Consider the following 14,325-nt stretch of genomic DNA (forward strand, 5'->3'; position numbering starts at 1 on the left):
TTTGTTTTTTGTTTTTTGTTTTTTGTTTTTTTTACTTCGGCATTTATTTGGCTGTGGAATACTTTTAAAAATTATTTTCTGGGAGGTTAATATCTTCCTCCCCACATATTTCCTCATGTTTCACTGGAAAAATATTTTGTTGGTTTAAATCAAGACAATCTTTAAATTAAACTAACTCCACTGTCTTGAAACTCTCCTGAAATTAAGTAATTTGACTATCTTCAAACTGTTTCCTAAAATCAAGGCCTAACAAGGGTGATTACTCCCACAGAGTCTGGGGTTGCTAATCCTGTGTGGAAGCATTGCTGTCTTTTTAGGGCACCCTGCAGATACTGGTGTGCCTCTGCACAGCTGTGCTGAAAGGAGGAGACCTATTGTTACAAACCCCTAAAACATTAAATATTTGAAAATTACAAAGATATTTCCCACTAACACAGTTATTTTTGTATCTTTGCATGGAAGTTTGAACCAGAACAAAGGGGTAGGAAGTCCTTAACTGGCAAGTACCAAATTTAGCAATAAGAACTAAATTAACTTGAATTTGGTACTGACTAGATAGCACTGCAAAACTACTTGGGTTGAAAATAAAGGAGAAGAACTAGGAAAAGCACACTGTATCCCAGAGCTTTAGGGTCTGGATCCCCAACTCTATTACTGGGCCTAATTTGTCCTCTGGTAACTGGGTGTTTCTGCAGTCTTGTCACAAAGAAAGAGTAGATGTTACCCTAAGCCAAAGAAAAATATATCGAGAGAATCATGGTAGTGGTGCTTGTCTCTTCCTTTCTTCTTCCCCTCTGCTTCCCCACAACCCCCCCAGTGCTGTCTGATGTGGTTTGCACACTCCAGGCAAAGTCATGGGGAGCTGTTAAGATGCTGCCCCACTGTAGCTCCTTCCTCCCAGCCATGTGCAGAATGGCTGAGCTCAGCCAGTGTTTAACAACGGCAGGAGGTGTAAGCTAACACATTTTAATTTGCATTCCCTGTAGGTTGACAGTGCACTCTTAATTCCAGTGATTCAGACTGCAGTTTCATAATAGGCTTAAGCCAATCCATGGTTATGCTACTGCTGAAAGGCTCAGTCCCCACTCATGTTTTTATCCTTGTCTCATGTTCCCACGCCCTCCCCTACATCAGATTTAGCACTTGTGTGGCCAAGCAGTGAGGCAGATCAGTTCTCTGATCCTTCTGACGACTGGGCCGGCCAACACTGAGCAAGAAACAATAGTTTCCACCCAGATCAGCAAGTTGCTGTATTACCACATGATAGCTAGTCCATAGCAAACGAGAAAGAGGTTAGAAACACTCCTTTCAGCATGATCTTGGATCAGCTTGAGCCAACTGTGAAACCTCACCCTCAGTCAACACCAGGCAATTCATTAACTCAGTTGTGTATCCAAGTCTTAATACTCTGGCTCCTTGTTCACACAGGGAAAGCTGCCTGTTCCACTCTTCCCCCCATACCCTGTGGGCTGGGTCTGGAGGAATGAGGGAATGATCACGCTTCCTTTCTGCATCTTTACCAGACTCTGTTCTGGGAAGCTGTGGGAAGGAGCAATCCCTGACTTTCTTGCATTTGTGTTGTGATGTACTTGCACAGCCTTGAACGGGGAAAGTTTCTTGTTCACTTACTCAAGTTGAACAAGGCCATCACATCATCTGGTCCTTCACACGTCCTGAGAATTTAAAAGGTAACTAAACCACACCCAGTGTAGATTATCAGTTGGGAAACATCAAAACCAAAGCATACCACACAATGCTTCGCATCAGCCATCAGGAATTTTTACCCACTTCCTGACAGATTTCCTGATGGGTCATTAACAGTGATTAATCAGCCTGACCGTTAACCCCCTGCATTCCTGAGAGATTAATCTCAATACAAGGCCTCCTGCAAGCAATTTCTTTCCTTTCTGAAACATCCTACTACATGAAGTTATGCACTGTTTCTAAAATGATCAGTGACAAGCATTACAGATGCATGAATTCCCCTGAAATGTTTGGTTTGTGGTGAATGTTGGAAATAAAACATACAACATTCACAACTCTGCAATTTTTAATTTGTATGTCATCTAAAAAGCACAGATGAAAGTATCTGTTTTACATTTCAAAGCCCATATACAGCATCAACTTTGAAGGCAGGTAATAGTGCTTTCATTTCACATGATGGGAAATTAACCCAACTCAAGATCAAGGATGTTAAGAACACCCACTTTGAGACATCTGTGGGCTGAATCCAAAGCTCCAGATCTTTCATGGGCTAACAGGAGTCACATGAGATACCCATCCCTTGAAAGTGAGGCACAGCTTGGGAACCCTAAAACTGAGATATGCAAAATAATTAAGTGGACCTCCACAGCTCTGCTGGACTCTCAGTCAGGATCAGAACAGAGGAGCTCCCATCTCACTGTTTATGAGAAAAAAATACTGCAAGGTGTCCGTGAGGTGATGGCTTTCTCTTAGTACACACTGAGAAGTCTGAAGTCTGGGAAAGAACACAGAAGAGCTACATTCTCCTGGATAATAATATTCCAGTGTGCTGCTCAGCACTGGGGAACAAAGTTATTCTGTGTAGTCGACTGTTAGTCTAACCCCAGAAAGCCAAAAAAGTATTCACCCACAGGGAGCACTCTGTTTTCTGAATCATCGAAACAATTCAGTGTGATGATGCTCATATAAACTCCTTTCAACTCCAGATAGCATTTATGAGAAGTGACAAATTTATTTCTTTCTTACACAATGGAGTAAGAGCACAGAACCAGGAACTCCAGATACCACTCTGAAAAAAACAGATCCATGTTGCTGAACCTGTGAGATTCCTGTCAGCCAAACAATTCTCCACTACTCTGATTCCTACACCACCAGGGCAATAGATATTTTGGCATGGAATTTTTCAACTTGAGATACACTTCTGTTTAAGATTGAATTCACTTTTGCCTTCATTATCTGCATCTTCCCTGGTTCCACTTGAGCTTTGATCTGTGACTTCCTTTCATTTGATCTGGAAGTTCATACCTCACACAGAAACTCAGAAACAGCAGAAGAAACCATCCACACATTTTTTCCCCCACTGCAGTGCATCTAAAAAACATAGGACATACAAAATGCAGTACTGGAAAATTCTCATTACACTTCATCTGAACACAAAACTCTCCAGCGGCACTCTTGCGAAGTTGTAAACCACAATGTGTCAACAACAGGGAAGCACGCAGACCAATCACCACTAATAGACAGAAGATGGACTTTCAGTTGCACATGCTACAGGAGCTGTATCCACCTTTCCCAAAATTTGAACTTGTGCAGAGTCAAGAGTCGTGGTTGAAGGCTGGTGCTAAATATAGCAGCTCCTCAGAAGGTTGATTTGTACTTCTCAAACTGGTTTATCAAGCCTCAACAACAAGCAGTACTCTTCTACTCTAATCAAAAGCTTCACTTATCTCATTTCCTTGAGCAGTACTTCACTCCTTTCATTATTCATGTCAGGCTTGTGCCAAATTGTGCTCTTGTCCCAACAAAGCTCACGCTTCTGTGTTAATTCACGAATATCATTTAATGATGAAATGAAAAAGCCAAAGCTCTGCCCAAAATACATCACAGTATTTTGATAGTAGACTGGAAATTCTGGCAGTGGGTTTCCCTCCCCAAACAGGAGACAACTGGCCAAATTGTCACTAACTGTGTCACCTAGTATCACATATGAGGCTGACATGGCTTCAGGACCCCATAATTTGACAATTAAGTAAGAAGAAGGGAATATCTGTGCTGGACAATTTTACTAGCCACATGTGGGTTTTTTCTCTCAGACTGAAAATGCCAAAGGACTCTTAGTGCTCCCATCTAATCTGCCGAGAAGCACTCAGAATGACACAACTGCCATCTCGCCTGGAATTGATCAAAAAAACATTCTTTTTTTTGCACGAAAGCTCCATATGCTTGAGTGCCTCTTTCAAAACCACAGCATCTAGCCTTTGTTGGCTGGCCACTGCTTCTGCCTACCTCTGAACTACACATCCTGGAAGGGAAAGAAAACCACCAAACTTCAGGAGGTTTTTTGTCTGAGCTCTCCCCAGCTTTGTCCCCTTGCCAGCTCCCTGCATTCTTTTTCCAACTGAGTTTGTGTAATCGTTTCGATGACTACCCAAGCTGTATCTCCCCTCCCGAATTTCAGTTAGATGTGACTTACAAGCCAGAACTGCTGTTCTGCTCAACAGTATTGTTCTGTGCTACCCACTCTTTCTCTTGTCCTTAACCTGTGGAGCAGGAGTGCAGAAAACAGGGCTCCCACACCTCACTCATGGTCTTCAGCAGCAGGTGACCACCAAGACACTGCTTCTGACAGAAAGGCATTCTCTGTGAGATTCCCTGTAAAATAAATCTTTCCAAGCAACACACTGCCTGCTTAATGATTTCAGTATACAAATCACAGATTCAGTATTCAGTATATAAAATCACAGATACCAGCAAATGAGGCACAAGCTTCCAGAGAATTTCCCCACCTTTTCCCTGTATCTCTGTATCTCTTTGTGCTTTTAAATGAATAAAACAAATACTCCTTATAGACATTTGGGCAGCTGACAAACATTGTGGCTAGAATTCAGGAATCTGCTTTTCTACAGAGGACTTTGTCTACAATAGCTGGGTTTATGTCTCAATGTCTACCTTTAAACACACAGACACAAAAAAAAACCTGAGAAAAGTGGCAAAATCAGTGCACTCAACTGTAAACTTGCTATTAAAGACATTCCTACAGGTTACTGCTATAAATCACCAAAACTTACAGTTTTAGTTTCCTTCAATTTCTCTAATGAAAGTTGTAAAATATATTCTATCTGTGGGACAGGCTACTAGAGATTAACTCTTTTATTCTTGATAAGAAATATAACTTCTGGCATTTTCTGCAGTTATAATTTTCAAAAGCAAGAAGCCTGATTTCCCCACTATTTTCATTTCTCTGTTCTTGTTCTTTTGAAAACCCAATTATGCAATATCACCAATCTAACTCAAACCTTTCTGGTTTCTGTAGTGACAAAAATTACTTGGCATTGAAAACTGTGTTGGGTGAAATCATGAAATCTTGACATTGTTCAATATCATCATTACTGCAATTGGCATTTCAGGGCAACTAGGCTGGTGAGGGGTTCCAGAGCCAGGTTTGCCTTCCTTCTCACCGCAGCCAGAACTGATGTGAAGAAATTGAGAAGAGTAAGTTTTATTCCACAATAGCCTGGATGATACTTGGTTCTGCAGAGAACAGTTTTAAAGAAGAAAGGGAGGCATATAACATTTGTTAGCTAACCATGAAGAGGAAAAAAAAAGATGAGGGGTTTGGCCAAGAATATACTGCACTATTACACAGCGGATTGCATTTGCAACTTCCTACAGCTCAGGCCAGAAAAAGATACTTGGGAAGGTGACACTCTGGATGTGCCAGGAGTGCCAGCTTCCACTAGCTATTTTTAACTGCAGAAATTGCATTAGAAAGGATGACTGCACACAGTTGGTCTTCCTTCCTCTTCATCCTTTCTGCAACTCAGATATCCCAGAGTGCTATCTACCATTACAACTGGCACTCCTCATGTGCACTGGCAGCCCAAGATCTGCTCCAACACTACAGGGTGAGCTACATAACAGGACTGAGCATCTTCCTGGAGGAGACCCTAAGCTGGACTCAGTCAAGAGAAAGAGAGAAATCAAAAAAGGGATGCAGCATGTTTTGCTGTAATGATTTTCACTTGTGTTGCATTCCATAGTTAGCCCAATAGAAGTGCTAAAAGTAATTTCCTGCTCTGCTCTCAACGTGCATAAATGATACCATTGTTTCATTTACTAAAGCATCCCAGAAGTAAGATAGCACAAAGATATTTCTGAAGTCAGCCTCTCTAGACCTCATCTGAATGTATTCTTAGGTGCAGATGTTGGATGTGGTGTCATTCCCATGTTCTGGCCCACAAACAAAACACTCGAGTTGCTACACATATGCTGCCAGCATCCCTACCTTTCTATGTCCAAAATAATAATCAACTGGGTTAATTTCCAAACTGGAATGTGTCTCAGTATGCCACTACATGAGCCAAAGCACCTGCTCTTTTAGCATACTTCCATAAACTCCCTATAGCCTCTTCATGAAGCATCCAATGCAAAGCAACTCTGCATTGCTATGTACTTTCTCCTTTATGTGGATATTTACAGTGATGTCCAATTCTAAAAATGAGACAGCTGATAGCCTGACAAAAATTTTCCTACAGTCCTATTTTTTTTTAAGATAAACATAGAGAACAAGTTATGGTTAAACAAGGGAAATAGGTTCACATCCACTGAAGAGCCAGTGTCTGCATGTTTTGTTCCCTATCTACAAAACAGCATTCTGAATAGTACTTTCCTTGTGTTATAAATAATGTAAGGTGCTTAGCAACTTTTTGTATATGTGTATATGGAATAAAGCTGTAGGACACAATGGGACACAATGTGTCCCATGACTTGTTACTGATCATGTGTAGCAAAACCAAACAACTCTTGGTATCACTAAAGTAGTTTAACTGAGTTTTTTGTTGCCTGGCACACTACAGTCTTAGAAGGGGCTTAAAAACTAAATATTGGCTTTAATCTTCTTTTTATAATATGTCTTCATTAAGTACCCCTTGTAATTTAATGCAATTTGTGGCAAATGCTAATACTGCTTTGGGCCCACTTCTCCCTGTCAGCTGTATCTCTGTTAAATTATGCATTTCCATCTGGAAAGAAACTGTACAGGACTGTAGGCTCTCTTCCACTTTAGAGTCAGGAATGGAAAGGGATTTAATTAGATGCTCCGTGGTTGAGAAAAGGACTAGAGCAAAGCCTGGGTGGTCCATGGAATCTTCCACTGGAAAACAAGACTGCAAATTGTTCTGTACAAGCCTGCTTCTGTTTGCTCATTTTGTTTACATTGTTTGTTCTTACAGATTAAAATAGACAGTTACTAGGCAGATAAACAGCGTTTCCTTCCACGACAATGTTGTCCAGAAGTTAAGAGAGCAGCATGGGACAGTATATGCCTGTGCTTCATTTTTGGCTGCATCACTCCAACTCCCTATATAACTTGGAGCAGAACATTTTTAGCCTGTGCTTCAGTGCACCCAGTTGCTAACATTTTTGTTCCACTTTTCCAATTTGTACAAGGATGATAATACAGCTTTCTGCTCTCCAAGGGGAAAGAGGGTACATCCAGCTTGCTCCACATTTTCTCAATTGACTGCCAATGCAGATGGATGCCACTCTTGCAATCCCTCTTGTCACTGGATACCTGTATACCCTTAGACCACTGACCAAGCCTTGACATACTGAAGTATCTTTAGAAGGCCTGAATCAGAAACTCATGAGCAACTAAGCAAGTCCCATCTAGACTTAACTGTGAGTCAACTCACATACAGTCATTTCAGTCATGTGCCCTTTCACAGTTCAGCTGAACTTCAGAGCATAATAGATGCAGCTTTATTTAGACTTACAGTGCTGATCACTGATTGGAGTGCCTGGCAGATTAACTTATTCCTCATGGTTTTTCTGTTCCAAAATTCAATGGATTACATATTTGTAAAAAAGGGAATGCAGAAGGCTAAGTCAGAAAGTGGGCTATGACTGGAACTAAACTTATTTATTAACCTATTTGGTTTGCATGTTAAAGAAAGGAAGCTATTATGCTGTTGTTTTGTGGGATGTTAATGGGAGCTCTGAGCATAATTACTCTGTGTTGGTGTGTCTGAATAAACTCCACTGATAAATAAGATTTTTGCCCAGTAGTAACTTCTCTTTCCTTGAAAATTAAAGGGAAGATGAGAAGAGAAAAAAAACCAGAAGAACTGAAAAAACAGAAAAGAAAAAGAAAAAGAAAAAGAAAAAGAAAAAGAAAAAGAAGTCTCTTTCCTTGAAAATGAAAGGGAAGATGAGAAGAGAAAAAAAACCCAGAAGAACTGAAAAAAACAGAGAAAGAAAAAGAAAAAAAGAAAAAGAAAAAGAAAAAGAAAAAGAAAAAGAAAAAGAAAAAGAAAAAGAAAAAGAAAAAGAAAAAGAAAAAGAAAAAGAAAAAGAAACATTTTAGGGTTAAGGAAAAAAACAGAAAACCGCAAAAGTTCACTCCTTGCTACATCCTTGGGTAGGAAAAGGTTAAACAGTCAACATTTTTCTTTTCTTAGCAAGTTAGAGAACTGTACATCAGACACATTGTCTGCCAAATGCTTCATTTACTACCAGCTGCATTTTTACTTTGTTGAGAGATAACTGAAATAAAATCACTGTTCTTTGTGCAAACGGCATGCTAAATAATGCACGGCTACAAGATTATTAAATAGCAAAGGCATTTGATAATATTAGAGTCAACCACAAGTCCCACTTCTGCTGATGCACAGAATTTTGAGTAATTAGTCATTGCACAGCGTGTTGTATTTATATCCCCTTGAGCCTCAGACGTTAGGCCACAAAGTCAGGAGACAAAGAATTGCTGTTATTAGGAGGACTGTTTTGGATTTATTTATATTCTAAGGCTTTATTTCAGTGTCCACTTCACTCCTCTGGCTCAGGCTTCCTCCAAACCAGAAGATACAGCTAAGTCAGAGAATTTTAGTGTAAACCATATTTTTACAGACAAGACCTCTCAACTTCAAGCAGAAGCACTTCAATGAGTTTGCAAAGCCCCCAAAGAAGCACAACTGGCCTGAGGTTATACGAAAAGCCTGGGAAAAAGGCCTCCCAGGTTCTGTTCTGATCTCTAACAGACTTCTCATGGCTTATATGCAACACATTAATAGCAGCTCCAATTTATGGACAGATAAATTGGGATACAAAGAAGACACGTAACTCTTCCAAGGAATTACAGCAAGTCTTTTGCAGAGCCCTGGGACTCTTAATCAGTCCTTTGTTAAAATTGCTAAACCACACTGCCTTCTTTAGACCACAATTGCTACACAGGCCTGAATACTGTGACATATCTAAAATTATACAGCTATACACTTATATGAGGCTTTATTAAAATAAAAGTTGTGTAACATCTTCAGAGTTCAATACAAAGGTGCCCAGTGAGCAAAGTACTGTTTAAAGAGAGCCTTCATAATTCTCTCTCCTAATAGAAGAGACAGATCTAATAAATTGTATTAAGAAATCTGAGGGAAACAACAGGATTTGAACACAAAACATGTGATGACAATTCATATTGTAGCAATGAGCCTTTCTGCTAGATGACTTTCATGTTTATGAGCATGGTACTTCAACCTGTGAGCTTCTCTTAGAAGGTTGTGCAATCTCTGTATTCAAAAAGCACAGCCAGACGGGGAAAATGCTGGTAACATAAGAAATTACATGGTAAATGTAATGTTGTACTTAGAAATACTGCAAAGTTAAACATTCTAGGTTCTCCATGACATTTAAAAGAGGGACCATTGACTTGCTGTGATTACTAGGTGCACCTTTATGAAAAGTGATTCCAAATTTTCATTTAAATATGTGTGCCCAAGTGCATCCATTTGCCTTTCAAGAAAATACACCTATGCCTAAGCCAGAGATGCAGATGCCTGATCTTCTCGCGAGGCCTGATGCCTGAGAAGATCAGGCATCTGCCAGAGATGCAGATGCCTGATCTTCTCGCTGTGAATGTGCTAATACAGGACTTTTTGCACACAACAGTGGTATGTATAACCCTAGAGGTCAACTGATAAAGAGATCTTAAATACAGCAACCATACTGTGCATTTAGAAGCCCAGATGAGACAAAAATTGGAAAGCCACCCTAATTGGTGCATGTATATGTATATGTTCATCATCTTGATCCAAGCTGGGTTCTGGTGCAAACTGGAGGTTCTAAAAACTAACGCTAGATGACTTCCTTCCCCAAAGTGATCTTCATGCTGTAACCTAGAAATGGGGGGCCAACAGAGCGGCCCCAGCTTACTTAGAGAGAGCCCCCCATTTTTCACTAATGCCATTGCACAGGAGTGATTCTGCCAGTGCCAGCTCTCCAATTCAAGTCATGGACCCTAGACAGGGTACCGCACCTCCAAGTGCAAGGAGCAACCACAGAAGCACAGCGCAAATCCCAAAACCAGAAGACATCTTCCAGCCTGCCATTGACATTGACCACCAGACTGCCCCACCTCCAGAGGAGGCCTGGCACAGCTCTGAAGCCAAGATCCTGAGTAACCTGGAGCCCCAGACAGCCTGCATGCCCCTCTGAAGTCCACCTGCACATACTAAGCCTCAGACAGGCCTCTGGCAGTACCTCGAGGACTTGACTTGGTTCCCAGCTGTCGCTTGAAGTGCTCAGCTCCACACTATCCCATAGTGCTTTTTTTTCAAATAATCTCACTGCTGGCCATATTCCAGCTTTGAGTAATTACATTCTTCTGACAAATTTTCCTTGGCAGTTTCAATGGAATATAATTAGTAAATGTAAACAGATGTAAATAGTGCTGTAAATTACACTTTGCATGATTGTCAGAAGCAGAGGGGGAGAGCAAGGGTGAAGGGGCAAAAAGAGCGGAGCTTCATTCTCCAGTGTGGATGATGTTGTGGCCCTCTATCTCAATGGACCACGTATGTCTCTGCCAAGACGGCTTGTTCAGGGCTACTGCAGCAGCAGATGTCAAAATTCAGGATCATCCTGTGGTTCATCACACACATCATCCCCTACACCTCAATTCTGACACGGTGGTGCTCAGTCATGTCCCACAGCTGTTTGTGAGCAGCTGCTGTGCTCCACCTCAGCTGTGCTCCTGCTTCAGCAGCAGGCAAACTGCTTCACACACAGGCAACTGCAAAATGTGTGTATGCGATATTATTGTTTTCTATGAAATGCTTATCAGATTTCTGAATGATTTGTGAAACCTTCTGCTACCAACAGAAGTGTCAAATAAATGGAATTATATAATTATCCTTCACAGCTATTTTAATGTAGCTTCATGTACTAGTTTCACCTAGAGTGGAAATAGCTTCTTCCAAAAATAAAGTAAATGCATATATTTAACTTAATATAGTCAAGTAAATTTGAAAGCAACTATTTAAAGTAATGAAAATAGAATATAATGTATACCTATATTAGTACTTTATTATGTGTCAAATGTCTTATGTACGTCAACTGTTTCAAATACAAATTGATATAGCTGGTGGGCTTAATCAGATCGTTCTGTCACAGAGAAAATTTGAGGATGATTTTTCAATAATTCACTTATTTTTCTGTTTATTCATAATTTGCATACAGAAATTAGATAGCAGGAACTAGTAAAATGAAGGGAAAGTTAATTTTCTTAACAAAAGCTTATTGCACTATTTAGCTGTAACAGGAGAAACAGATGTTTCAGCTTTACAATACCATGTCTTGCAAAACGTCCCTCTGAACAACTATTCGTGCTCTACATGTTTTGGACTGTGTATGGAGTGCTCTGCTAACAGTCATGAGAAGCATTGCATACATTACTAAAGCCCACACTAAGATAATTAGTGCTAAAAAAAAGAATCAACAGGCCTTTTTCCCCTCTTTATAGTATTGATTTAGTGTGGGTGAAAAACGCCAGATTTTCAATCTTGAAGATTCATGTTCCACCACAGAGTGGGAGATGGAGCCAGCTTTTCCCAGTGTTCTGCCAATAAACACTTAGATTAACCACCTCAAGGGTAGGGAGGAAGAGCCAGGCTCTACAGCCTATCAACCCTTAGTGTCTCTGAGGAACCTGTGAACATGGAGAATGGGGAGCACACAAACTGGGACAAGGAACTAAAATTCTTAATCTTTGTGGCTGTACCTACCCAAGTATTTTGTTGTTCAAAAATTCCTAAAATTGCTGTGCAGAACAGAAATTACCAGGGATCAGTACTGAAGTTACAGTGCTACAGAGAGGACTCTAGGCAGTGGCAGCAGCCATGAAAAATTTCTACAGTGAAAGGGGACTTTAATTTTGTATCTTGCATGTATATCTCCTAAATGGCAAACTCTAGTTTTTAATAAGGACTCTGTAGCCTTTGGCAAATTCTGTGATAGGATACATGTATCATTTAACTCTTTGTCTGGCAATAGCTTCACCTTCTGCAGATCTAAACAGTGTCAATACAGATACAGGCACAAACCCCAATGTAATAGTGCCCAGTCCCTGGAGATGCTAAGCCAGAGCAGTTTAAAGTAGCAACTTTTTTTAGTATCAAATGGCAGGCTAAGAGCATACACATGAACAACTCTGAATACCCTGTGGGTAGGTGGCTACTTGGTAAGCCACCTTATGAGTTTGATCCTTCCCCTGGGGAAGGATCTACTGTAGACATGCCTTGAAGAAAGTAACATGTCCTACTGGAATGTTTAATGCTTATTTTAATAATAGAGCAATCCAGGTTAGTTGAGGATGACATTATTTTGCTTAGTGTTTGTGAGGGTTGCTTTAAAACCACTTGCTTTCAGGCAAAGTGATAATCAGGCTAAGCACTGTAAGACTTTTATAATGCAAGGCCAACACATATTTTTTCATTCAGGCTGCAAGAATAAACCAAGCACAGCTGTTTTACTGAAAACAACCCACTGGTATTTAAGTAGATTAACAAAATTAACTGTGAAAATCCTCTGCTATGTGGAAGCCAATAACCTGTTGGCCACAAGGAGGCAGGGCAAGGATTTAGTAAATGAAAAGAAACTGTTTTTATTTAAAATAAAAAGATTATTTTTTTAATGAGGCACATTACATTCATTCAGACATGAAACTTCAAACTGCTAGGCAAGATAAAAAGCATTTTTCATTCACAATGTGTGGTTTCAGTATTGCTGTTTTATTCCAAGAGCAGCAAATCTTTAAGATATCAAAAAATAGCTGATCTGGAAGCAATTTTCTTCTTTTGAAGAAGCAGATCACACATATTTCTTCAACATCACTTGTGTGTGATAGAGGAGAAGTTCTAACAGTAAGCTTTGATAGCAGCAGTGGATTTACCAAGTCAGAGCAAGAAGCCGTGCTGCCAGGTTCATTATTGCTCCCAAGCTAATAAATCCTGCTTCTGGACAGCTTTGGGAGCTCTGCCTTTCACTTCCTTGGCACTTCTAATTCTGGGCTAAAAGCAAGCAGAGGCAGTTCGGCATCTCTAGTGCCCTACCAAGAACCTTATGCATGAACCTACCATGAACCTTAGGCAGAACCTTAATGATATCTCCTTCCCCCAAGCAGAAATTGAAGACATTCCAAAACCAATACAAACCCAAGGTCAAACTTCTAAATAACAAAGCGGCAAAAGAGGAAAATAAAACCAAAGTATCTCTATTTCAGAGTTATGCAGAAAAATATTATATTGATCAATGAAACAATGCTTTCCACAGTATCAGAATATCACAGTCCAAACCTATAAGCAATCTTCTGATTGAGATGAAGCGACTTTACTCTTAGCTCTGCTTCTGCATGTTACTGACCTAGGTAATTTCAGCTCCCTCTGCCTCTGTTTCCTCATCCTTTAAGCAGTTGCCTTTCCTCCTTGTGAATCAGTATGAGGTCCATGGATAAAAAACATGCTACAAGAACTAGTTGTTATTAATGCAATTCAGATATGGAATGTACCAGATGGTAAAATCTCCAGGATTTTAATGAACTATTGTAACAGAACATATGTAATATGACGTTATTATAACAGGCATTTAAATGTATAGTTAGTACATATAACGTGACCTGCTCTGCTCTCAGTAACTCCACTGGAATTATTTTGGATTTATGTCAGATAGTATGAGGAACACAAAATAGCCCCATATGTGCAATGTGGTAAGGTTTTCATAGCAATGATATCTTAACTATTGCCTGTCCTGTTTTTCTCTTTTGCTGGGGGTATTGTATTTTGTGGTTTCAACAGAGCATGTTTTCTGCACTTAGTTCTGAGCAGGAACTAAAGAAGTATCCTAATGTCAAAGATTAAAATGCACCTGACCAAGTATCCCTTACCTAGCATCATAAAACAGTCATCATGAAACAGCAAGAGCTTTTGGGTTTTTCCACTATATTCTGTAAAAATTATGTATTTAATCATCTTATGCTAGACTTGGTAAGTAATTAATGCTTTGTCAGAAGACTCAAACATTCAGTTTCAGACTGTGAGTAGTATCTCCATTCTTTCACAGTGTTTGAGTTCTAGACAAGATGAATTAAATCAAAGGGCAAAGGTGAAAAACAACACTGCAGCTCAATCCAGTGGCATCACGTACTACAGTCAGAGACAGGTACTTCAGTAAAGGAGGAACATGAGGACACCTTGAGTATGTATAATAGTTCTAGCTCATCTACAATACAACTATAAAACTCAGGTGAATTGACATTTAATATATGAGACACTGGAAGCAAGATACCAATTTCAC

The 14,325-nt window shown here is 39.9% G+C and overlaps 1 protein-coding gene across 3 annotated transcripts in view; it reads right to left on the reverse strand.

Moving 5' to 3' along the window:
* The window catches only part of RBKS (ribokinase), a 71,903-nt gene that overhangs the window by 7,173 nt on the left and 50,405 nt on the right, over window positions 1–14,325 (reverse strand). The window lies entirely within an intron of this gene.

This window comes from Passer montanus, unplaced genomic scaffold, assembly GCF_014805655.1.
Source record: "Passer montanus isolate IOZ18808 unplaced genomic scaffold, ASM1480565v1 scaffold12, whole genome shotgun sequence".
Classification (NCBI taxonomy): Eukaryota; Metazoa; Chordata; class Aves; order Passeriformes; family Passeridae; genus Passer; species Passer montanus.